Source organism: Eumetopias jubatus, unplaced genomic scaffold, assembly GCF_037043125.1.
Source record: "Eumetopias jubatus isolate StellerSeaLion01/CBP00866 unplaced genomic scaffold, mEumJub1_p1.0 scaffold_11, whole genome shotgun sequence".
In the NCBI taxonomy this organism is placed as follows: Eukaryota; Metazoa; Chordata; class Mammalia; order Carnivora; family Otariidae; genus Eumetopias; species Eumetopias jubatus.
Genome location: NW_028274817.1, coordinates 44,922,980 through 44,948,074, shown reverse-complemented (window position 1 = coordinate 44,948,074; position 25,095 = coordinate 44,922,980). Strand labels below are relative to the sequence as shown.

Here is a 25,095-nt window from a genome sequence, read left to right as displayed (position 1 = left end):
AGGAATGTAAGGACCAAGACTTGGCTGGTGAAGATGAAAGTACCCTGGAGAGCCTGAGGGAATTCCACATGTGAAGTATGAGAAAATGGGCCTTGGGGATGATCAATCAGTTTGCTAACCTTTCTCTATTTTAGCATACTATCAGGCAGAAAAGGAATATACTTTGGTTTGCGTGATATGTTTTCTTGTCAGATTTGCTCGAGCTTCACACTCCTTAAATAAATGTGTTTAACTTTTAGTTTATTATCTGATACTGACATGGATGGAATTAGCCAATATTCTGTAGAATTATAATTTACATAATTTTGTGAATTTCTAACTCATGAAAATTATTGATGACTTTATCCCAATGATTTTACCTCTGAATTCATAGATTAACTCATAAAGTATTATTACTGATCAAATAAACAATATTTTGTTAGTAGGTAATTGTCTTTTGTGAGCACAAGAATATGTCTAATGGCACATTTCTACATATTGTTTACAATTTTATTTTCATTACAAAACTAAGAAAAAGATGCATTTCAAATTGGCTGTGTGGTTGAATTATTACCCTTTGCTTTTGACTGGATGATGAAAAGCCAGTCCTCTTGCAGATAAAGAATAATTAAATGTGCTGATGGAAGATCTTTCATTGAAAGCCATTTCTTGTTCTTCAGGAAAATGAGACTTGGGGATCATTTGTTTAGGTTGCTAGTATTTGAATTCATCTGAGATTGACAAAGATTCTTTAACTAAACTCTACTCAGGTTCCTTTGAACTCTTTTATATAGGACCTGATTTTTTTAAAAATTTTAATCCCAGTATAGTTAATATACAGTGTTATATTAGATTCAGGTATACAATACAGTAATTCAGCAATTCCATATATTACTCAGTATTCATCAAGATAACTATACTTTTTTAATGTATCAGTTTTTTAATTAGTTTTTTTGTAAGAAATTTAGAACACCAATTTGTGAGGGTAAACTCTATTTGTGAGAGAAAACAGAGTGGAGGTAGCCCTGAAGCCGAGGAACAGCTTTGATTTTTGGCAGAATTTGCAAGTCCACAGCTTCCTGATCAACTTTGCGCTACTCTGGAATCTCATATTTCTCTTTGACCATGTCGAAGAACTCACCTTCTGGTGTCTGGGTTTACACAGCTTCTTCTTGAGATGTTTGGGGATTTTCACACTGCTAATATCAATTTTGGTGGAAGTGGCAATGACAGATTTCTAGTGTGTTCTACACAGAGGAACTCGATCGAGGGCCAGAGGTCCAGTCACAAGTAGCAAGCCACTGCTTAGTTGCTTCAGGAAAACCACCCTCTTGCCTCTGTGGTGCCCAGTGAGGATGATCAAAATGGTCTCAGGGGTGATGCTAGCTCAAAATTTTCTCACGTGCTGACTGAAAGGTTGTTGCTGTGGCTCAACAGCTTTCGAGGCACATCTTCAGTAGGATAATAATACCTAGGCATTTTGCAAAGTTTAAACATACCACCATTCCTGTCACCGAGTGGTTTTATGACAGTATCAAGAACCTTCTCCTTCTTTTTCTTTTCAGTCCTGGATTTAACTGCTGAATACTTCCTCTTGTACATGGTCTTTCTTGAATACATAACCAATCATAACCAACAGGAATATTTGCCAATTCCTCTGATTAGGACAGGATTTCAGCTACGGTGGGGCTTCCCCTTCTTTGGCATTTTAGCCTTGAGGTTACCCTTCTTAACCTTGCCACCAGCATCAGCCTTCTTGGCTTCAGGTTTCTTCTTATCATCCAGCTTTTCAGGTTTTTTACCCACCATGTTACAAGATGGGAAATAGAACTCAAAATAACTGTATTCTTAATACCCTTCATTTATTTCACCCATCCCCCCACCCACCTCCCCTTTGGTAACCATCAGTAGTTTGTTCTCTATAGTTAAGAGTCTGTTTTTTGGTTTGCCTGTTTTTTTTTTCCTTTTGTTTGTTTTGTTTCTTAAATTCCACATATGAGTGAAATCATGTATTTGTCTTTTTCTGACTGACTTATTTCGCTTTGCATTGTACTCTCTAGCTCCATCCATGTTGTTGCAAATGGCAAGATTTCATTGTTTTTTATGGCTGAATAATATTCCAGAGTGTGTGTGTGTGTGTGTGTGTGTGTGTGTGTGTGTGTGTGTATCACATCTTCTTTATCCATTTATCCATTAATGGACACTTGGGCTGCTTCCATAATTTGGTTATTGTAAGTAATGCTGCATATATTCTTATGAATTAGTGTTTTTGTAGTCTTTGGGTAAATACCCAGTAGTGTGATTACTGAAATATCAAGGATATTTCTGTTTTTTATTTTTTGAGGAACCTCCATACTGTCTTCCACAGTGGCTGTACCAGTTTGCATTCCCACCAACAGTGCATGAGGGTTCCTTTTTCTCCACATCCTCACCAACACTTGTTGGCCACCCTGCTCCTTGGCTATAGATTCTCACTTTTTCTTGTTGTGTTTAGAATGGAGCACAATCTCTCTCCCATACTGCAAAACTCCATTGCAGTTGTTCCTATACCTATTGTGATAGTCCCTGTTACCTCTTTAGCAAGTGTTGCAAATATTTTTTTCTTTAACAGATAAAAAATTTGATCATTAATCAGAGGCCAAATAGTTAATTTTTGCTGTTTTAGATAATGGTATTGAGCCTTAGATTATTGAGTCCATTCAGAAGCAGAAACTGAATCAGAAAGGCTGGAGTGTTTTCATGAGGTTGGTAAACAATGTGACATCTAAGTCCAGATCCGTTAATGTAGAGAATAACATATCAGAATAAGGAGTTTGGGCTTCATTTTGTAATAGGGACTTAATTAAGGTCTTTCCAGAAATGTTTTGAAGGTTCTGGCACCATGTATAAAACAGAATGTGGAGGAAGGAAAAATGGAGGGAAATTTGGAGACTCCACCAGTGTTGCAGATGAAAAGCCATAAAGGCCTAAAGTAAGACAGTGGTGGTAAGAATAAAGAAGTAATGAATGTTACAGCTGTTATGAAGGCCGAATGAATATTGACTACAAGTTGGCAATCAAAGAAAAGTGAAGTGCTAGCCGTGTGAAGATGTTTTCAGCCTAGGGTGTTGGGAGGATGATGTCCCATGAAGGAGGAAATATATTAAGTTCAGTAAAAAATGTAGGGTTATAGTTAAAAATGTGGGGCTGAGCTTGAGAGATAAATAAGAGCTATAAACAGGTAGAAATTATCAACATCCAGGTGTTATTTGAAGTCATGAGCCTGGGTGAAACTGGCAAGGGAGAAAACATGAAAGAAGAAAAGAAACCTATGGATCAATCCTTGGGAGATACCTGTATTTGGGCTGGTGCCATGAGACAGAGTAGCTACCGACAAAGAAGAGAGATAGGGAATGGGAACAGAAGAGTCTGTAGTGAAAACTAGAAATGAGGATTTGATGCAAGAAGGCTTCTGATACAATTGAGTGCCACAGAGAGAGATTAAAGTGAGAAAAAGCACTGGATTTGATGGCTAGGAGGCCTCAGAAGCCTTGGGAGAGAGATTTCAGTAGAGCCGATGAGAATGTATGTTGGATTTCAATAAATGGAGGGGAGAACATAGGGAGTTGCTAGGGTATTTTCCTTGTAAAGTTTGGCAGAGAAAGGAGGAAAGCAAGTAAGATTAAATAGCTGGTGACGGAAGAGGTAAGGAAGGGTTGTTGTTTGAGAAGAGAGCATGAATATGTTCATGAGCTGAGGGGGAAAATCCTATGAGAACATGTAATTAGAGAAATGAGAAGTGGGGAGATCATTCATGCACACATCCTCACAGAAGGTGGGGCCAGGTGGCATCAAGGGCACAATTGGAGGGATTGTTCTTTTTTCCTCTGAAATACAAGGTAATAGAGAAGACGAGTCAGAGAAGTGTTTTTGTTTTTATGTGTGGTGATCTCAGACTTCATAATGATGTGGGATAGATGTAAAATGGATTTTATGTATTCTAATTTTATTCTTTATAAATATTCCTTAATCCACTAAGTGTTGTTACTAGAATGAATTAATAGTGGTACCATGTAATTACATAGTTATTATCGAGTAGAAGATTTCCCTCAATTTTAATAAGTATATACATTCTTCAGAGTTCATACATCAGAAATAACAAGATTAGTGGTGCAACATGAAATGAAAGTAGATCAACTTCAATCTCAATTTTTTGAGATTTCAAGATAATAAATTTGACTCACAGGTTGTGATTATCATAGAAGCACGCTTAAATTAGGATGTTATCTTGGTTCCCTTGACCTGTCCTCATTTACTGGAACTGCCCTCACCACTGTCTTTCCGATATTTCCCTTTAAATATCTGAAAGGCCCTTCAAAGTCAGCCTGTCCTTTGATGAACTCACCGTTTGTTCCCTGGACTGGCCAGCCTTCAAGCTGTTCCCTAATGTTCCCTACTTCCTGGTATTCACCCACTTGTGTGGTCCCCTCTCACATTGTACCAGGGTTAATATGTGTGACCAATACCATATGGCAGACGCAGCGGCATGTCACTTCTGTTATTAGGTTAGAAAATTCTGCGGCTTCTGTCTTGAAAGCTTTCTCTTGCTTATGCTTTCTCTCTTTTGGATATCTCACTGAAGGGAGGGGCAGTGGGGCCAAGTAAGCTGCTGTGTTGAGAGTAGTCCTGTGGAGAGGCTTCTGTTACAAGGTACTGAAACCTCCAGACATCAGCTAAGGAGGAACTACGACCTGCCAACAACCACATTAGTAAGCTTGGAAGTGGACTCATCAGTCATGGTAGATCCCTGAGATGATTACAGACCTGACTGGTAGCTTGGTTGCAATAGGTAGAAAACCTGTGCCAGCACCACCTAGCTAATTTGCTCTCATGTCTCTGAAACTCTATGCTTGCTGTTTTAAGTTTCTGCTTTTGGGGGTAATTTGCTAAGCAGCAATAGAGAACTAACACATCCCTGACCAGGTTCTCTTCTTGGATTCCCAGTCTCAGTCAGTGAGTTGCCCCTATCTTCTCCCTTCCACAAGCCAAGATCCTAAGAGTCTACCAGGATACTGCTTTTTCCTGTACTCTGCTAATCAATTATAAAGTCCTGTTAAGCACCTATTCTGTACTGGGATACAAAAATGAACAAAATAAGAAATTTCTCTTCATATAGAATGTACATCTTAGTGGGGGGATCAGACAATAAACAGTGAATATTAGAGTGTATGGTGGTGGTGATTAGTGCAGGTGAAGGGAAAGAAATTGGTGGTGGTGGGGAAGCTAGTTTATGGAAGAGAGTCAGAGAAGGCAACTCTGGTAAAGTCCTCTGAAGGAAGTGTTTATGTGGATGCCATCCAGAAGAGTGGTCTGGACAGTGGGGCATCATGAGTACAAAGGTCCTGAGAAAAGACTGTGCTTGATATGTTGGAGGAGCAGCAAGGAGACTGTTGTGGCTGGATCGGAGAGGGTAAAGGAGTGTGGTAGGTATGGAAGGATATTGGAGAGGTAGGGGTGACCTTGCAGATCCATGGAAATGATTTTGGATCTTACTGTACATTACTTAGAAAGCCATTGGAATGGTTTGAGTACAGGAGTGACAAGATCAGAATTCAGTTTCAACAGGATCACTATGGCTGTGCGGTTGAGAACAGATTTGTTGGGAGAGCTGGGAGTCGGAGGGAGAACAACAGAAAATGATGGTGGCATAGATTAGAGTGGTGGAGTTGGAGGTGGTCTGACATGGTCAAATTTTAGATTTATTTTGCAGGTTGCTCTGACAATGAGCTGATGGATCGGATGTGAGTGTAAGAGAAAGTGAGGAATCACAGGTGTTGTCAGATGACATTGAGATGCTCTGGTGGGCCTGAGGGAAGGGTTGTGTCAGTCTGCGTTGGTCCTCCCAATTCTTATGTACCTAGCCTATCACCCCTTCCCACAACCCCCCATTTCATGCCTTCTCTACCTCAGGTAATACCTCAGAACTCCTGAGTATATTCTTCACAATCCCCTCAAAGACAACTGCTCTGGTAAGAGTGGCTGGCAACTCTGATAATAACTGATCTTTGAGGTGATGTTAAACCTACTCCTTTCCCAAGTTATATTAGACATTATATTCTCTCTAATATACTATAAAATGAATTTTAATCTGTGAATAATGAGATTTATGGCAGCTTATAAATATTCAGCATTTTTCATAGATTATTTCTTGACTTCTTACAGCAATCTATGAAGTAGGAACTGTTATTATGACAACTTTATGGTCAAGAAGATGGAGGGTTTGAAAAGTTAGCTTGTCCATGTCCACACAGCTATTAAGTAGTGGGGGACAGAAATGACATGTAATTCCATCTGATTCCAAAGCCCCTGTCCTGCAGAACTACATTCAAAAGCTACTTTGCCTCTTTAAAAGAGCATGTCTTTAACACACTGTCATACTGATAGCAAGATTATGTCTGTGTCACTTTCAAATAATTTTACTAAAGTTACACATTTGAAGGATCAAATTCTTACTAGTTGACAAGTATTAGCGATGATGTGCTAACAGAGCCCCAGACAGATGACATCATTGCTCCCTATACAATAAATGACTTCAACGTCCATAGTGACAGACTAATGACTAATTAGAACTGGCTGATAAAAACTGCTCTACTGTCTAAGCGTTTGTTCCCAAAGAGTCTAATTTGCCTGGAGAACTGGTGTGGAACTTGTCACAGATGCCAGTACTGAAATAACTGCCCCATTTGTGAGTCACCAACATTGAGAATCCAGACTAATAGGCTAGTGTGACATTTCCAATTTGCCGCTCATTCTCTAAATTGTTATGTTGTCTTAAGCTCAGGCTGGCATAATTTACAGTATGAGCTATCAGAACTCAGTCACCCAGGTATTTTTATAGAGAAAGTGAAGTTCAGAGGTCAAAATAAGAGAAATGCTTGTGCCTTTTTATATTTCTTAGATGTTTGATTTTCTCAACTATTTTAAAATTCACTACAGATGCTATTACATTATTGAAATAATGATAGTAATGCCAGTAATTCAATAGTCCATTTGCCTTCGTTTCATTATAAAATTATAAAATGATGTTTAACAGGTACTTTAAGCTCCTTGGAAGAAAATCACTATTACTATGATGATTGCTACTATTTTTGGTCACTCTTCTCCCATTTTAGGACATTAAAAAAATGGGAAAGGGGAAATGTCTATTACTATTTCTTATATAACATCTGCAAGAAATGTTACTTTTTAAGATATACTGACAACGTTTGAAATCATTTTTTCTTTTTTAATTTTTATTTTTCTAAATTTTAATCCGTTTAATTAACATATAATGTATTATTGGTTTCAGAGGTATAGGTCTGTGTTTCATCAGTCTTATATAATACTCAGTTGAAATCATTTTCTATTTCTAAAGAAATTAGAGACTTGCAGGGATGAGACTACCGTCACCTTCTTTTTCAGCAAACTTGTTGTTCTGTGTAAATTCTCATATTTTTCCAACATACTCAAGTGTCAGATCCAGACATAAGATACTTTTAAATAATCAACTTGGATATAATGAATTCTAATGTTCTTTCTTTCCTTTTTTTAAAACAAATGTTATTTAAATTTTGTTCGTTGGGGCGCCTAGGTGGCTCAGTTGGTTGGGCATCTGCCTTCAGCTTGGGTCATGATCCCGGGGTCCTGGGATCGAGCCCCATGTCAGGCTCCCTGCTCAGAGGAGAGCCTGCTTCTCCCTGTCCCTCTGCTGCTACCCCCACTTGTACTCTCTCTCTCTGTCATATAAATACATTTAAAAAAGTTTTGTTAGTTAACATACAGTACAATATTCATTTCAGGAGTAGAATTCAGTGATTCATCAGCTACATACAACACCCAGTGCTCATCACAAGTGCCCTCCTTAATGCCCATCACCCATCTAGCCCATCCTCCACCCACCTCCCTCCAGCAACCCTGTTTGTTCTCTATCATTAAGAGTCACTTATGGTTTGTTTCCCTCTCTCCTTTTTTTTCTTTTCCCCCTTCTCATATGTCCATCTGTTTTCTTTCTTAAATTCCACGTATGAGTGAGATCATATGGTATTATTCTTATTCTGGGTTCAAGTGCTTGTTCCCCCACAAAGTAAAGATGGCAAACTAGGAACAAAAATGGCTTACGGGGCCATACCTCAATGTTCGAGACTTTCCTTCCTTTGATTTCTCTCCTCTGAGTTGACAGAAATGGGAAGATTCCATTTAGTTGGGTCTGGGTTATTTTCCATTACACTTTTCTCAAAGATGTTTTCTTGCTGAACCTCTTTCCTAGAATGAGGTTTGAGCAGTGTCTTTTTTTAAGATTTTATTTATTTGACAGAGAGAGACAGTGAGAGAGGGAACACAAGCCGGGGGAGTGGGAGAGGGAAAAGCAAGCCTCCCACTAAGCAGGGAGCCCGATGCAGGGCTCGATCCCAGGACCCCGGGATCATGACCTGAGCCGAAGACAGACAACAACTGAGCCACCCAGGCGCCCCCTTGACCAGTGGTTTTAAGGCTTTCATTCTTTTCACAAGTTCCTAAAGAAACTGAAATATAGATCCTACCTCTACACCTTTCCTTTCCCTTGCATTATCCAAAGAGGCAATGACCTGGAAGGGATGAGTGTTCAGTTGTACTAGGAGAAGATTTAAATGGAAGGAGGGTAAAGAATAAAAGATGCAAAATATGAGGACTTTTCATGTATTCTTTTTTTATTACACATATGTTATAAAGTTAAGATTTGGAAGACAAGATTCTTTCCAACTTAAAAAATGACTCCAAAGTCCCAATGGAGTGTCTTTTGTTGTATACATCTATATAGCTCACACTTACATAATGTTTACTATGTGCCAGGTACCTTCTATTTGTGTAACATTATTGCAGTCCCCAACCAACGTTATGAGGTAGATACTATTATTATCCCTGGGGCAGGAAACTGAGGCCAGGACTGGCTGTATGGGCCTGCAACCTATACAATTGCATAGATCCTCAGAGGGACCCTGTACTTGGTTTAATGCTATATTATCACTGTCTTGAAATTCTTAATAATTTTTGAACAAGAAACACTGCATTTTCATTTTGCCCAGACATAGGAAACAGATGGGCAAAAGCAGAACAGAGGGAAGCAGTGTAAGAACTTACTGTTAGGGACACGTGGGTGGCTTAGTCGGTTAAGCATCTGCCTTTGGCGTAGGTCATGATCCCAGGGTTCTGGGATCAAGTCCTGCTTTGGGCTCCTTGCTCAGTGAGGAGCCTGCTTCTCTCTCTTCCTCTGCCTGCCACTCTGCCTACTTGTGCTCTCTCTCTGTCAAATAAATAAATAAAATCTTAAAAAAAATTACTGTGAAATCATGCCATGTTATGTGGGTGTGGCAAGAGAGGAACTGGAAGAATATGCAGTGTAGGGTTTAGAGTTTATGTTGTAGGTGATGATGAGGCCAGCAGGATTTCAGTCATGAAAATATAGATGTGCTAGTAGACTGCAAACATTTCTTATACTCACATACTATGTGTTATAGATCCACAGTGAACTTCTGATAAACATTTGTTAGTGACCGTTTTCTTGAACTCAGGAATAATAGGAAAAGCATATGAGCAAAAAGCAGTTATTGCTGCATCCTGAAAGGGAATAGTTCATCTTTTAAATGTGAAGCACATAGAGCCATAACACTTAAGGTCTTTTTTGGGGGGGATGGGGCAGTGGGAATTGTTTCTTTTGCACATTAGTTTGTTAGAATAAAGACCAGAAGAAAAAATGGTTACCAGGTAAAATATAATGGAAAGGTATTGGAAATAAAATTATTCTCCCCATGGGATCATGTTTACTTGATTTCAGAGAATTTAATAGTGTGTTCTTCATGGATTGAGACAAACATGCTTTTCCTAGGTGATTTCTATGTCTTTATATATTCTTTGTTGGTGCCTGGAACTCCCAAATTCACACCCTGATCTAGAGTGCACTTCTGAGTTGGAGATTCAAATATAAAACATCTCCACTAGGATGGCTCTCAGACAGTCCTGGTGAACGAGTCCAAAACTGAGTCCCTGACATTCCTTTCCTGAAACTTCTTCCTCCCAGTTTACCTACTTTGGAACATGACAGCTTCTATCACCCTTGCAGTTGCTCATACCAGTGAGTCATCCTTGTCACTCACTTCCTCACTCTCTACATCCAATTCATTACCAAATCTTTTGACTCTGTGCTTCATATCATCTATATTTCTTATTTCTGTTGCTGTCACTGCCAACTAAGCTGCCATCATTTCTCACCTTGACCATTGCTCTGTCTTCTCTAAAGGTCTCCCTGCCCCTTTTCTTGCCCCCTCCAATTCTCCACATTGCCACCAGTGATCTTAATTAAGACAAAACTTGGCTCATGTCTGATTAAAACTGTCCAGTGATTTCCCAGTCTAATGAGATCAAAACCCAAATTCCTGCAGAAGGTTGAAGGAATCTGTCCCCAGCCTGTCATCAGTCTTACCTCATGTCTTTCTTCTGAGCTCACCAAGACAGCAGCTGCACTTCCTTCCCTTGTTACAGCTCCAGGAATGGGCTAGGCTTGGTCCTGCCTTGGGCCTGGGTACAGGCTGAGGTCTTTCCCTGAAAGCATTTCTGTAAAGATCATCTAATTCCTATTCATTGTTCAGAACTCAGAAGATACCACTTCTTTAGGGAAGTTCTCTTTCAATAACTTCAATCTGAAATAGACCCCCTCGCTATTTTCTAAGTGTTCTATGAGTTTCCATTATTGTTCATTTGTTTAATGTCTTCTTCTCTGATAGATGATAAGCTTCATGAGGGTCAAGCCATGTCTTCTGTTCATCTCTATCCTTTGGGCCTAGCACAATGCCTGATGCATATAGACGTGTTCAGTAAATATTTAATAAATGAAATAAACATGGCCTTAATGTTGCCACTTTGCATACTTCGTGTATTTTGTACCTTGAAGTTTGTTTTTGGTGGACTCTCTTAAACATCTTCACCTTCCTTAAATGCTCTGTTTTTTTTCTTGCTCCTATCCTGGTACTACCCCTACAATATCCCAAACTTAGTACTGCTGTTCATCTCTGATGAACTGTTCCCAGCTCAGGACCTGAGGTAGCGTTTCTACCAAAGTGCCACCCACTGACAGTATGAGGGTGGGAGGTGAAGGGTGTGTGGGTGGGTGTATATGGAGTTCTGGGCACATGCCCCAGGTGCCTCCCACAAATGTGGGATTTCTTTGCATCTCTTACCTAAAGAAATTTTGCATCCTATTTGTTTTTACTGTAAAAAGTGCTTGGGGTCACTTCTGCAGCTTGTACATATTCCCCAGAAGCTCTGATTGAGACATTTTTAGGCATTTTTAGTTTGGCTCAGTTTTCCAGTTTCTTTCCCACTCATAGCAGAGACGTCCTGAGCACTCTAAAAGGTACTCAAGTCCTGCCCCTACCTTTCTGATTTTCTTGTTTTGATTTGCTTGCCTTGTTTCTTTTATCCCTCCACCCTAACTCTGCTTCCAGTAATTGTTGGTGGACTGCTATTTGCATTTGGGATGGAAAAGTGCTTTATTGTGCTGGGCTGTCCTGTAATTGTCCTCCCTACCTCTTCCCATAGTGCAGAGAGGTTAGAATCCCTGGCCTCCACCTACTACCTGCCAAATGCACACACAGTCATTGTGACAAAGCCAACTCCCGACCATATTTTCAAACATCCATTAGTATGTTGTTTCTCTTCCATTTGAGAACCACTTCTCAGACTATTGACACCTTTTACAAAATCCAGAACCTTGATAATAGGTTTAGAGGTTAACAACTATTTTATTCACTCAAAACTCAGGCAACCATTTATTAAATGCTTGCTGTGTGCCAGGCACAGTTCTAGTCAATGGAAATATAGCCAAGAATAGACTCACCATCTGAAGATTATTGTGTGGTTCTTTCTGCCTACCAACTCACTTATTTTTTGTTTGTTTTTGAACAAGTTTGTTCTCTAATGTATTGTTGAATAGTCTTCACTTTGTGTTCTGATGATTTCTAATTTAAATGTTCTAAGGACACTGACATTTAGGATAGATGAAAACATTGACCAAAATAAAAAAAAATAATTTTAAAAACCAGAAAATATGAGTGATTGGTCCCTACTTGGCAAAACATTAGCAGAATGTTATTATTTTAAGCTTACTGTACATTAAAAAAAAGATTTCAGTGCAGAATAAAGTAATTTTATGAGTTCTTGCTGTGATTTTCCTTCTTTTTGACATAAGTAGTTCGGTTTGGCAGCAGTAATTTTATTTGCTTTATGTAATTATTTAGTTTCTCTGGGTTTACTTACATTGTTGTGTCATTCAAACGTATTTATGTATTTATTCATGTGTAGTTGCACCATATTTAAAGAAGCTGCTGAAGGCTATTAGAAGCAGCAGAGAGAGAGCCCCCAAATCTATTAAGTGAAGTGGCCTGGTAAGACAGGGAAGGGAGGGGTGGGGAGGGGTGCTGGGCTGGTGTGATACTACTCTGTTGGAGAACAGGGGGCATACATGTTTCCAAATAAAGTGATATGACCTATGAAAAATGGGTATCAACCCGAAGTAATAAAATCAGGTCCCCCCTTTTCTCCTACCTGTTAACATTACTTGCAGATTTCAGAATCTGTGGTGACTAGAAGATCAATGGAAATACTTTTATATCACTTTCTGTGTGTCAGCCACCATTATAAACACTTTATATACATTACTTTAATTTTCACAACAAACTTGTAAAGGAGGGTTATCATCACCACCACCACCACCATCATCGTTGTCATCATCCTTATTTTCCACATGAGGGTACTGAGGCACTGGGAGATTAAGTGACTCCAAACCGAGAGACTGTGGCTCTAAGGTTTGGGTGTTTAACTCCTACACTGTATCACCTCTGTTGGGGCGAACAATGTTGAGAGTTAAGTAGCATAACACTCTCTTTACTGATAAACTATGTATTAGACGCTTAATATCAGGATGGGTAAAACTATGTGATTTGCCATTTTTTACATTGGAATTTGATCTTTTTAAAAATTTAATTTTAATTAACTCATTTTAATTAAAAAAAAAAGATTTATTTAGGGCACCTGGGTGGCTCAGTTGGTTAAGTGACTGCCTTCAGCTCAGGTCATGATCCTGGAGTCCCGGGATTGGGTCCCGCATCGGGCTCCTTGCTCAGTGGGGAGTCTGCTTCTCCCTCTGACCCTCCCCCTCTTGTGCTGTTTCTCTCTCTCATTTCTCTCTCCCTCATTCTCTCTTTCTCTCAAGAGCGTACACATGCACACATGAGTAGGGGGAGGGGCAGAGGGAGAAGGAGAGAAGCAGACCCCCTGAGGAGCACAGAGCCCAACTGGGCTTGATCTCAGGACCCAATCATGAGCCTATCTGAAGTCAAGAGTCAGATGCTTAAGCGACTGAGCCACCCAGGTGCCCCTAACTTATTTTAACTCCTTTTTTGCATAAAAGAGACAGTTCTTCAGTTTTGTTACAACTAAACATTTTACTCTTTTTAACCAAAGCCTTACTTTGTAGAAAAAATTTTTGTACAATGATATAATAAGCAGTTATATTTTATTTCTCTTAATTTTACTTTCCCAAAAAGATATAGTTGAAATAAGAGCACAATTGGTTTCAAAGGGAAATTATTAAATTCAGAATAGGTCAAATATGAGCTATCATCTGTATAAAGACTGCTAAGATGTAAATACCTGAATGTTTGTTTCTTTTTTCTTCCCCTTTACTTTGTCTCATTTTGTTTTCTACTTTCAGATTTTAGAGGATGTTTTACATGTCTTTTTTTCTTTGTAGCTTCACTTACTCTTAGCTAAATTGACAATTATCTCCAGGGATAAAACCGCAGAAACCGTGATAAAGATATGGCCGAATGGCCCCTAATTGACTTGCCTAATCCAATGAAGTGTTTTCTTCTGAGACAATTAGAAGGTCAGGATGGAATACTCTGGAATACAATAAATACATGAGCTGCTCTTAATTAATTTATATACTCACTATTTGCTGAACACAAAACCTCAGTTGTTAGACTTTAACTGTTGTTTTTGTTAATCCAAAAGCGGATGCTTCACCTTTCACTCATTCATTTCTGCCCTTTAATTTCTAGGTTTATTTTCTCATCTGGCCACCATTGCCATTCTTATGGCTATTTACATAGATAAGATGGAAAAAATATAGGAAAACTATATATCCATTCTTCAGAAAGTGTTCTCTTTTGCTAGTTACCTAAAAGCACAAAGTAATGTATCCCTTTGGCTTGGTATTTTTGAAAACTAAAAATAAAGTTAGAAGAATACTCTGGTGTGTGTAACGTCCAAATCTTTCCTATTAATTCAACATTCACATTGCTGTAAAGAGGACTAAATAATTTTTTCAAGGTACCACTCCAAGTATCCAGGGACATGAAAGATTCATGGAGATAGTTCAAATAATTTCAGCAGCTAAGTGACACTAAAATGTGAATTGATGTACAAATGTTCAGTCAATGTAGTCAGAATAAATGAAACCTTGTAGAAGTGTGAAAAATACCAGTTGTTTGCTTATCTGCTAAAAATTAGTTGCCCTTGATAGTGGACACTTGTGGGGCCCCCTCTTTGAGAACTGTCCCTCTCTGTTTCCTAGCTGTGTTTACATTTCTTGCTGTAACCCTCACCACTATCCATCTCCAGAACAGTTTCCTCAGCTGAAACTCTGCACTCATTAAATGGTAACTCCCACTCCCCCACTGCCCAGCCCCTGGCAACCACGACTCTGCTTTCTGTTTCTACGAATTTGACTACTCTAGATACCACATTTAAGTGAGGTCATGCAGTATTTGTCTTTCTGTGACCGGCTTATTCTGTGACCGTCACTTAGCATAAAGTCTTCACAGTTCATCCATGTTGTAGCATGTGTCAGAATTTTATTCCTTTTTAAGTCTGAATAAATACTCCACTATGTGTATATATCATATTTTGTTTATTCATCTATTGATGAACATTTGGATTATTTCTGCCTTTTGGCTATTGCTATGAGCATGATCGTCCCTGCTTTCAATTCTTTTGCATATATATTCTAATTCCACAAGTGGAATTGCTAGATCGTATGGTAATTTTCTTTAATTTTTTAAGGAACTGACCCTGTTTTCCACAGCAGCTGCACAGTTTTATATTCCCACCAGCAGTGCACAAAGGCTCCCATTTCTTCACATCCTCAGCAACACTGGTTATTTTCTCTTTCTTTCTCTATTTCTTCCTTTCTTCCTTTATAGTAGCCATCATCCTAATGGATGTGAAGTGGCATCTCTCTATGGGTTTGATTTCCATTTCTATAATGATGACTGATGTTGAGCATCTTTGCATGTGGTTATTGGCTTTCACTAGCAGAATTTTTAAGGAACTCTAATAATCAGAACTTTTCTCATTTTGACCTTTCCAAGCTCGGTATGCTCAACTCCTTCTTGTATTTCCCAAGAATTTTCAGGATCCTCCCACTCCCCTTTTTGCCTAAACTAGTTCAGCTTGATTTCTATTACTTGTAAACAAAATTTCTGACTCAGCTTTCCTAGGGAACTCTACATTCCTCCTTGCCTCCACCCATGTTACTTACAAATCGCTGCAGCACTTGATTTACCCACTATTTTTGTGAAGCATTTCAGCTACATTCTTACCATTTCTGCTTATTTCTGGTAGAGAAAATTATTAGCGATGGCAAAGAAAAACTCCTAAAAATGTTGTTTTTTACTTTAGTTAATAAATACAGGAGTAGCCCTTTTCCATGGGAGTCTCCCAGAGACATGTTTAGTATTGCCTCTTTAACTCGTGTTCTCTCTATGGAGGGATGCCAGGGCAATAGTAGTCTATGCTGTAGCAGCCAATCAAGCCCACCTCAGAAGGCAGAGGAACAGCAACCTGGAGTGGGGGTGGGGGCTTGCGTCGGTGGGGTGGGAAGGTGGTGGACTGTGGGGGAGGGGGTAGACTTTGCTTGGGTCTCCACATCTCTAGTAATGTCAATCCCTGGCTTTCCTGTTTTAGGATCTCATAAGGTAGAATGAGAATTAAATGACATCATCTATGTACAGCACTTCATCCAGTGCTTGGCATTTAATAAGAGATTAGTAAAGGTTAGCAATCTCCCTCCAAATAAAAGATATTTTAATATCAAAATTTTTAAATTCCCTTTGTCCTAGGGTGACTTTCTCCTGGCTGAGATTTAGAGAGGATGACATATAAACATTTTATTTCTTTTTAAATTAATGTCTTGCATTTAATGTAACAAGATGGTTTTCTAATTGTATGGTAATTAAACTTAAACAAATGTTACAATGAGAAAGGGGCATTGACTGTGTCATTTAAATGTGGAATGAGGGTAAGATCAGTGCCTTGATTTTCCATAATCATCATAAGGGTCACGTAAAATGAGATTTTCTATAGTGGGGACTACACCTTCATTCTACCATCAGGACTTCTGAAGTAATGAAGAAGAAAGAAAGTTATAGTGTATTTCACTGACAGCTTAGAAGATTTGAATTAATATTCTTTAAGGATCTATAGAGTTTTACCAAATAATAGTTCAGTTCAAGTTAAAATGAAATTGCAGTAATATTTTTCCTCTGAGAAAGAACTCCTTTGTCTGATCTGTCACTGTATCATCATTTATTTCTGTGTTATTAGAACGATCATCATTCAATCATATTTTCTTCTTTTAGGGTTAGTTATAAGCATAAAGACTTGCCATCAGCTCTCCCCAATGCCATGACTCTATCCTAGAATGTATCATCAGGATTCTAACAAAGCATGATCTTAGATCTGCATCTATCTTTTCTATTCTGTTTTTGGAAGGAAAGTGAGTCAAAGTGAGTATATAATTTATCAGTAGTAAGAAATTGCCACACTTGGCCGTTTTTTAGACTTGTGTCTTCTTTTCTTAACGAATTTTACACTGTGTTCCACCAGAACCACCAGTATAGATCTGGAAAAACTGTGATTCACCCTCAGTCAATGGAAGTCACAGGACTCAGCCCTAATATTGTGCAATATTTACACTCTGTTAGACATGATGATAGTTTCTGTTTATATCTATTCGGTTTCTGAAACCGTGGCAATTCTCTGCCATCTCCCTGTTTGAAAAATGTTTGTATTCTTTATTCCTTTCACTCTGGGGTCAGACTTTTTGAGAAGATAATGATTCTTCAAGGCTTCAGTGTCCTTGTTCCCCCTGCCCCCAAACATCGAATGTTCTGTGTGTAGTCGTTAGAGCACTACCAACCAAGCCCTGTACAACTGCATGTGGACCGTGATACAATTCCAGTTAATGCTTTGAGAATTGAATGTGGTATTGTCATTTGCCTCGCTAGTAAATAAATGGATATGGTTTTTTTCCTAGTTTGCAAAATGTAGTCTTCTTCGCTGTAAGGAGGCTCCTGTGGGTATTTTGATCACAGAAATGATATTTTTAAATTAGGGACATGACTTCACATAAAACACAAAACAGACTTGGTCTCCACTGGAAAGAAATGATTCCAGAATATCAACATAAAAAAATAAGCTTAAAGATACAGAATGCTAAAAAGTGTTAAGGCTACTATTATCCTAAAACCAGTCACAAAATGAAAGAATAGTACCATTCTTGAAACGGCTCCATTCTGCCTCAGGTTTTGTTTCTATACATCTTTACAACTTAAAGGTTTGACAGATTTTTGTACCAGGTTCCTCATTCCCCAACGTTTTCACTTTACCTGAGAAAAGACTATGTGATTATGAATGCTCTCAGGATAGGGTGATGCCTCATTCATGTGCACCTCTCCAGCATGCTATGCTTTGCCTGACTCTTAGTGGAGCTCAATAAATAAGAGCTAAATGTCGTTTTCCCTTATTTTCTGCTTTTCCATAGCTTGAACTTCCTTTTAAAGACACCATTATCTGATGATATTTGACAATTTGTTACAGTGTTTTTGGTAGCACATGAAGCTGTGGTCTGTATGCCTGATCTAAGAGGAACAAGAGGACTTTGTTTCTTGAGTAAAAACTGCTATTTAAGAAAATCTGTTAGTGTTTTCTCTCTCTCTCTCTCTCTCTCTCTCTCTCTCTCTCTCTCTCTCTCTGGTCTTTGAAAATCTCTCAAATTGTAGGAGCATCTGTTCTCACACGTTTCTAACTGTCTGCTCAGCTCTTCCACTTATATGTCCTATGGACCTAAAACTCATTAGGTCTCAGGCTGAACCCACTTTTTTTTCTTTTAACCAATTCCCTCTGGCTGTTTTTGTTCACATCATTGCCTTTATTCCAGCCATTTCTTCCACTAACTTGGCATTGTGCTTGACTTCTGTGCTTTCCTATACATGGCTTCTGATTTCCTGCCAAATACTGACAGTTCTACCTCCCCAACATCACTTACATCCATCTCCTTTTTTTTTTTTTAAAGATTTTATTTTTTTATTTGACAGAGAGAGACAGCAAGAGAGGGAACATAAGCGGGGGGTGGGTGGGAGAAGGAGAGGCAGGCTTCCCGCTGAGCAGGGAGCCCAATGCGGGGCTTGATCCCAGGACCCTGGGATCATGACCTGAGCTGAAGGCAGATGCTTAACTGACTGAGCCACCCAGGAGTCCCACATATATCTCCTTTTCTGCACACCCACTGCCACTGACCTCATTACATCTTGTATGTTTTTCTATCTTCTTTCTGCTCTACTCTCTCCCCTTTAAATCAAGATTAATCATCTTAAAGCAGATACCTAATTGCATCACTCATTCACTCTTAACCCTAATGCCCCCAACTTCTTATAGAAAAAGCATAAACATTCTAGCTATTGTTTTACAATAGAAGACAATTTGCACCACATGTGTAATTTAAAATGTTGTCATAGCCATGATAAAAAAGTGAAAAGAAATATATTTTAACCCAATATATTAAAATATTATTTCAATATATCATCAATATAAAATTATTAATGTTTTATATTGTTTTTCTATTAAGTCTTTGAAATATGTTTCTAGCTACATTTCAAGAGTTCAATGTCACATGTGGCTAATGGCTACCCTAATAGTGCAGCTCTGGGACCTTCACTACCTTTTACACATCTGTTTCTGACTCAAATTTCCTTTCCCTTGTATACATTCCATGCTCTAGCCACATCGAACTCTATGTTCGTATCTGTAAATCATTCAGGTTATTTTGCCACCATGTCTTTGTGCTGTTCTGTACGCATGGAATGCTATTATCCCTCTCCACACGTCCAAATCCTGGAAGTGGTTTAAGGCTTTGTTCAAATGCCACCTGACCCATGAGGTCTTAGCTTACCTCACACGAAGTTAACTATCCCCGCTCTGACTTTCCATAGCTTATTTTCCGTGATGGCACTTAGCAATCTTAATTTTTCTACACATCCATCATATCTCCTTTCTAGGTCATAAATTTCTTGAGAGCAATCACCGTGATTTCTTCTTTGTGTCACAAAGCTTAGTCCTGTGCTTTGTTCATAAAGGCATTTGATGAATGCTTAGTGAATCATAAGTTAAACTTCGCCTGAAGGTAATTTTATTAACTGGGGTTAGAAATGATTGCAAATAGTCAGAAATGAAAAAAGTGTACCTATATACATATGTAATTGTTTTGAATTTATGTGACATTTGATACAGTGCTTTCAAGTTAGCAGAAAATACAGCTTTAACAACAACAGCATACTCATGTGGCTTGTATAAAGACTTAATAAGAACATATTTTTACTTAATAAGTGCCAGGAGAATATTTTCATAGATTTCTTTACAATCACCTTGATAGCCATTCCTCCAAAGAGGATGCTGCTGAAGGTTGCTTTTGTTTTACTTACCGATTCCTAGCTAGGGGAATCTTGCCTCTCCAGACCTCCCCACCGGGGACATATAACTAAGCTTTCTGTCTTGTCTGTTTTACATACTCATTTCCTTCAGGACAATTGACTCAGGCAATTGACTGTCTCTAAGGAGGTTTGATATTGGTGAGAATTAGATACAGTTTTTGTTTGTTTGTTTGATTTTTGGTTTGTTATCATGCTGTATCTCTCCTTAAACTTGCCTTAGACTGATTCCTACCACTGTAAAACAGATTCTTCTAATATAAAAGCCTAAAATCTGTTAATTGATGCACCAGAACATGCCAAGTTTATATATTCCAACCCAGCTTCTTTCTTTGTTTTTGGACATAACTTAATGGAAATTTCTCTTTGGTTGCTGAGTGTAGCAATGCTGTCAGTTCTTCATTCATATCCCTGGGATGCCTTTACCCTTTCTGCTCATGCCAGCCTGACTTCCAACATCCAAGACGTTTGCACAGCAGGCCGAATGTGCCTGAGAACTAACGGGGGTAGCCCCTAACCAGTTATTGAAGACTGGGGATAAATTCACTCCAGCTATCTGGTGCCTTAGATGGGAGGCATGCATTTTGCACTATTTCCAAGAGCTTCCCTTTCATCCTCATCTATTGCCCACAGTGCTTGCTGCCTTAATAATACATCCTTGTTTGCTTTTCCTTCCCTTTCTGTACCACCCCTCCATCCAGTGTGGTTGTCCTTGCCCCTCCCAAATAAATTAGATGCACTCAGTCCTTGACTCAGTGTCTGTTTTCTGGAGAACCTAAGATACCAAGCTAATCATGGATTTAAAGCCTTTAGTGTGGTTTCTGTCTTTCTCCCTTTCCTTCTCCTTTCCCACTCTTTTTTCCTCTCTTCCCCATGACTTTTTTTCCTTTCCTTTCCTTACCCAGTACTTATGGAGTGTCTATTTTATGTCAGTCCCCCCAAGAAACAGAAATGAAAACCAGTTTCCTTGTCTTCAAGGCTTTTTACTGATCTATGCTGAATCATATTCTGCTGAATGTATCATGAAATCCCTACTAGTGAGTTTGGCCTTTTTTTTTTTTTTCTTTTTCAACCTGTTGCTGATTGTGATGATGCTAATTTTTGTTTTTTGGAGCTTTTTTGGAGGAGCAAAATATTTTACCCACATTTCAACTTATCTCTACAAATATCCTTATTAGACTAAATGGAAAAAAGATGGTGTTGGTTTTGATAAAACATCAATGAAAGTCAACAAGAGAGAAGTATTTGTTCCAAATACTTAATTCTAAATTACTACAGCTCGTGCATAGATGTGGTTGAATTGATCCCAGGAGACTAACTTTGACATGGCCCATTACTGGGTAGACTTCCATCAATCATTTGAGAACTATCTTAACGACACAAATCCAGTAAGAGAAAAAAATCAGTCCTGAAGATTTGGTGTGATTATCAGAATAATACCTGGCTGATTACTTTTTTAAAAAAACCTTCCTGTGATTGTTTTATCATTTTAAGTTAGGTAATGGAAAAACCTTTTTGGTCTAAATGGGTATTAAGTTATTTTCCTCTCATTATGTGCCAACTGGCATATCATAATAAAAACATAATAAAAGTCAAAGCAATTTGAATATAATACTTCAAATCCTGGCAGTAAGATTGTTTGAAAAGCTTATCACCACATCATTAGAGAAGAATAAATAGAAACACTCAAATATAAACCAGTAGCAGAGAGTTTCAAATAATTTTTTTTACATTCTTATAGCTTTGCTAATCCTATTGTTTCTAACGTAAAATCATTGTGTGATCATCCCAGAGAGACACACCCATGCATTATCATTTTATACTCAATTATTATTTGTTTTTATTATATATAAGACACATAGCCCCATTTGATTTGCATATGTTAGGAACAGCTAAAGTTGACCTAAATTATCTGGCTTTAGATTGGTCTCTCCTCAGACTAAATCCTTTCCTTCCTGTTAATCAGAGTCATCGTCATTTTCCCCATGAATCTAGATTGAAAACTGGAGTTTTATTTTTGACCTGTCCTGTTTTAGTCAGCTCAGGCTGCCACAATAAATGCCATAGACTGAGGGTCTTAAACAACAGAGTTTTATTTCTCATAGTTCTAGAGGCTGGGAAATCCGAGATTGAGGTGCTGGCAAGGAGTTTCATTGTGAGGCTTCTTTCCTTGGCTTGTGGGTGGCTTCCACCTATCTTGCTGTGTGCTCACATGACCTCTTCATGTGTGTAGGGGGAGATGACAAAATTCCCTCTTTTTTAAGTCTACAGGATATTCCATTGTGTATATATGCAGCATCTTCTTTATCCATTTGTCCATCCATGGACACTTAGGTTGCTTCCATATCTTAGCTATTGTAAATAATACTGCAATGAACATGGATGTGCATATGTCTTTTTGAGTTAGTGCTTTCTTTTTCTTTGAATAAATACCTTGAAGTGGAATTGCTGGATCATATGATATTTCTATTTTTAGTTTTTTGAGGATCCTCAATACTCTTTTCTATAGTGGCTACAGCAATTTACATTCCTACCAACAGTGTGTGAGAGTTCCCTTTTCTCTATATCCTTGCCAAAACTTGTTATTTCTTGTGTTTTTGATAATAGCCAATCTAACAGGTTTAAAGTGGTATCTCATTGTTTTGATTTGCATTTCTCTGATAACTAATGATGTTGAGCACCTTTTCATGTACCTGTTGGCCATCTGTATGTCTTCTTTGGAAAAATGTCTACTCATACCCTCTGCCTATTTCTTTTTTTTTAGTTTTTTTTATTATGTTATGTTAATCACCATACATTACATCATTAGTTTTTGATGTAGTGTTCCATGATTCATTGTTTGCATATAACACCCAGTGCCCCATGCAGAACGTGCCCTCTTTAATACCCATCACCAGGCTAACCCATCCCACTCACCCCCCTCCCCTTTAGAACCCTCAGTTTGTTTCTCAGAGTCCATAGTCTCTCATGGTTCATCTCCCCCTCCAATTCCCCCCCTTCATTCTTTCCTTCCTGCTATCTTCTTTTTTTTAACATATAATGTATTATTTGTTTCAGAGGTACCCCTCTGCCTATTTTTAAATCAGATTGTTTATTTGAGTTTTATGAGTTCTTTATATATTTTGAATGTTAACCCTTTATCTGATATATGATTTGCGAATATTTTCTCCTATCCCATAGGTTGCCTTTTCATTTAGTTGATTGTTTCCTTTGCTGTGCAGAAGCTTTTTAATCTGATGTAGTCCCGCTTATTGATATTTGCTTTTGTTGCCCGTAATTTGGTGTCAAATCCAAAAAAAATCATTGCCAAGACCAATGTCTCAGGAGTTTACCACTGTTGTTTTCTTCTAGGAATTTTATTGTTTCAGGTCTTATATTTAAGTCTTTAGTACATTTTGAGTTAATTTTTATTTATGGTATAAGGTAGAGGTCTGGTTTTATTCTTTTTCTGCCCAGTTTTCCCAACACCATTTATTAAAGAGACTGTCTGTTCCCCATAATATGTTCTTAGCTCCTTTGTCATAAATTAATTGATGATATATGTGTCAGTTTATTTCTGGGCTCTGTATTCTATTCCATTGATCTTTGTGTCTATTTTTATCCCAGCACCATACTATTTTGATTACTATAGCTTTGTAATATAGTTGGAAAGCAAGGAGCATGATAACAACAGTTTTGTTCTTCTCTCTTAAAATTGTTTGGTTATTAGGGGTCTTTTGTGGTTCCATACAAATTTTAGGATTTTTTTCTATTCCTATGAAAAATGCCCCTGGAATATTGGTAGGGATTGAATTGAATCTATAGATTGCTTTGGGTAGTATATACATTTTAACAATATTAATTCTTCCAGGGGTGCCTGGATGGCTCAGGCTGTTAAGCATCTGCCTTCAGCTCAGGTCATGATCCTGGGGTTCTGGGATCGAGCCCCACACTGGGCTCCCTGCTCAGTGGGGAGTCTGCTTATCCCTCTCCCACTGCCCCTCCCCCTCCACTCATGCTCTGTTTCTCACTTTCTATCTCTCTCAAATATATAAATAAAATCTTTTAAAAATACATTAATTTTTCTAATCCTTGAGCATGGAATATCTTTCCATTTATTTGTGTTCTCTTCAATTTCTTCCATCAGTGTTTTATAGTTTTTAGTGCACAGGTCTTTCACCTCCCTTGGTCAAATTTATTCCTTCATATTTTACTCTTTTTGATGCAATTTTAAATGGAATTGTTTTTAAAAATTTGTCTTTCTGATTGTTCATTATCAATGTACAGAATAGCAACAGATTTTTATATATTGATTTTCTATCTTGCAGATATCATGTTATCTTCTTCCTTTTCAATTTGGATGCCTTTTATTTCTTTTTCTTGCTTAATTGCTCTGACTAGGATTTCCAATACTATGTTGAATAAAAGTGGTGAGAGTGGGCATCCTAATCTTCCTGATCTTAGAGGAAAAGTTTTCAGCTTTTCACCATTTGCCAAATGCTTTTTTCTGAAGTGATTTATTTTCATTAATTTTATTTACCATAAATAAATTGTTGATTGCTGTTTCCCAAAACTGTATTGCTAATACTATCTAGACTTTCTCATTCTCATTATTGTAGAAAATATTTTTTTCACACTCTAAACCTGTCTTCCAAAGGTAATTTATATTTTCCTAGGCTATTTTTTTTTGTTAAGTGATATAAGTATCTTAAAACTAAATGGATGCGTTGATATATTCTGCGAAACTAAATGGATGCGTTGATATATTCTGCTTTTAGGACTATTAGATAGGTTTCCTAAATACTTGAAATAGAAAAATCTCAGTATGCTGTATGTTGTAACTTCCAGACCAGAGAGAGCAATGTTTAACTGAGTTAGGAACTTACTAGTACTGGTGTTTCTTTGCCAAAACTTCAGAAGGGTTACATTGACCAAAGTAGCTGCCTGTTGGTCAAAACACTGAATTGCTTATTATTATTCTATTGGTTATGTGGTTAGAACACTTGAGTAATAGAAAATCAATATTTTCTTAAATATATCCATAACATGAAAGATATCTTCTTTATTTCTTTGTTCATCAATGTTATAACTTCACTGAAAAGCTATCAGCTTGGTCTGATTTATTCCCTCAAAGCTCATGCTGCTTTTGCTAATGGTCCTTTGTGTTCTTTATTTTCTTTGTAAATGCTTATTTTATTATTTTTACCTAAACTGAAAAAGGCTTTCAAGAATTAATTTTCAGGCTCATTCTAAGTATTTGAAAGATGGGTGCCAATTTCTCTTTTAATCTTCACTTCTCCTTTTTTGAAACAATGGCAAA

General features: G+C 37.9%; 1 pseudogene; it reads right to left on the bottom strand.

The window, feature by feature from the left end:
* Positions 1 to 943: 943 nt before the first annotated feature.
* LOC148163054 (large ribosomal subunit protein eL6 pseudogene) lies at positions 944 to 1,788 on the bottom strand (annotated as a pseudogene).
* Between the last annotated feature and the right edge of the window lie 23,307 nt (positions 1,789 to 25,095).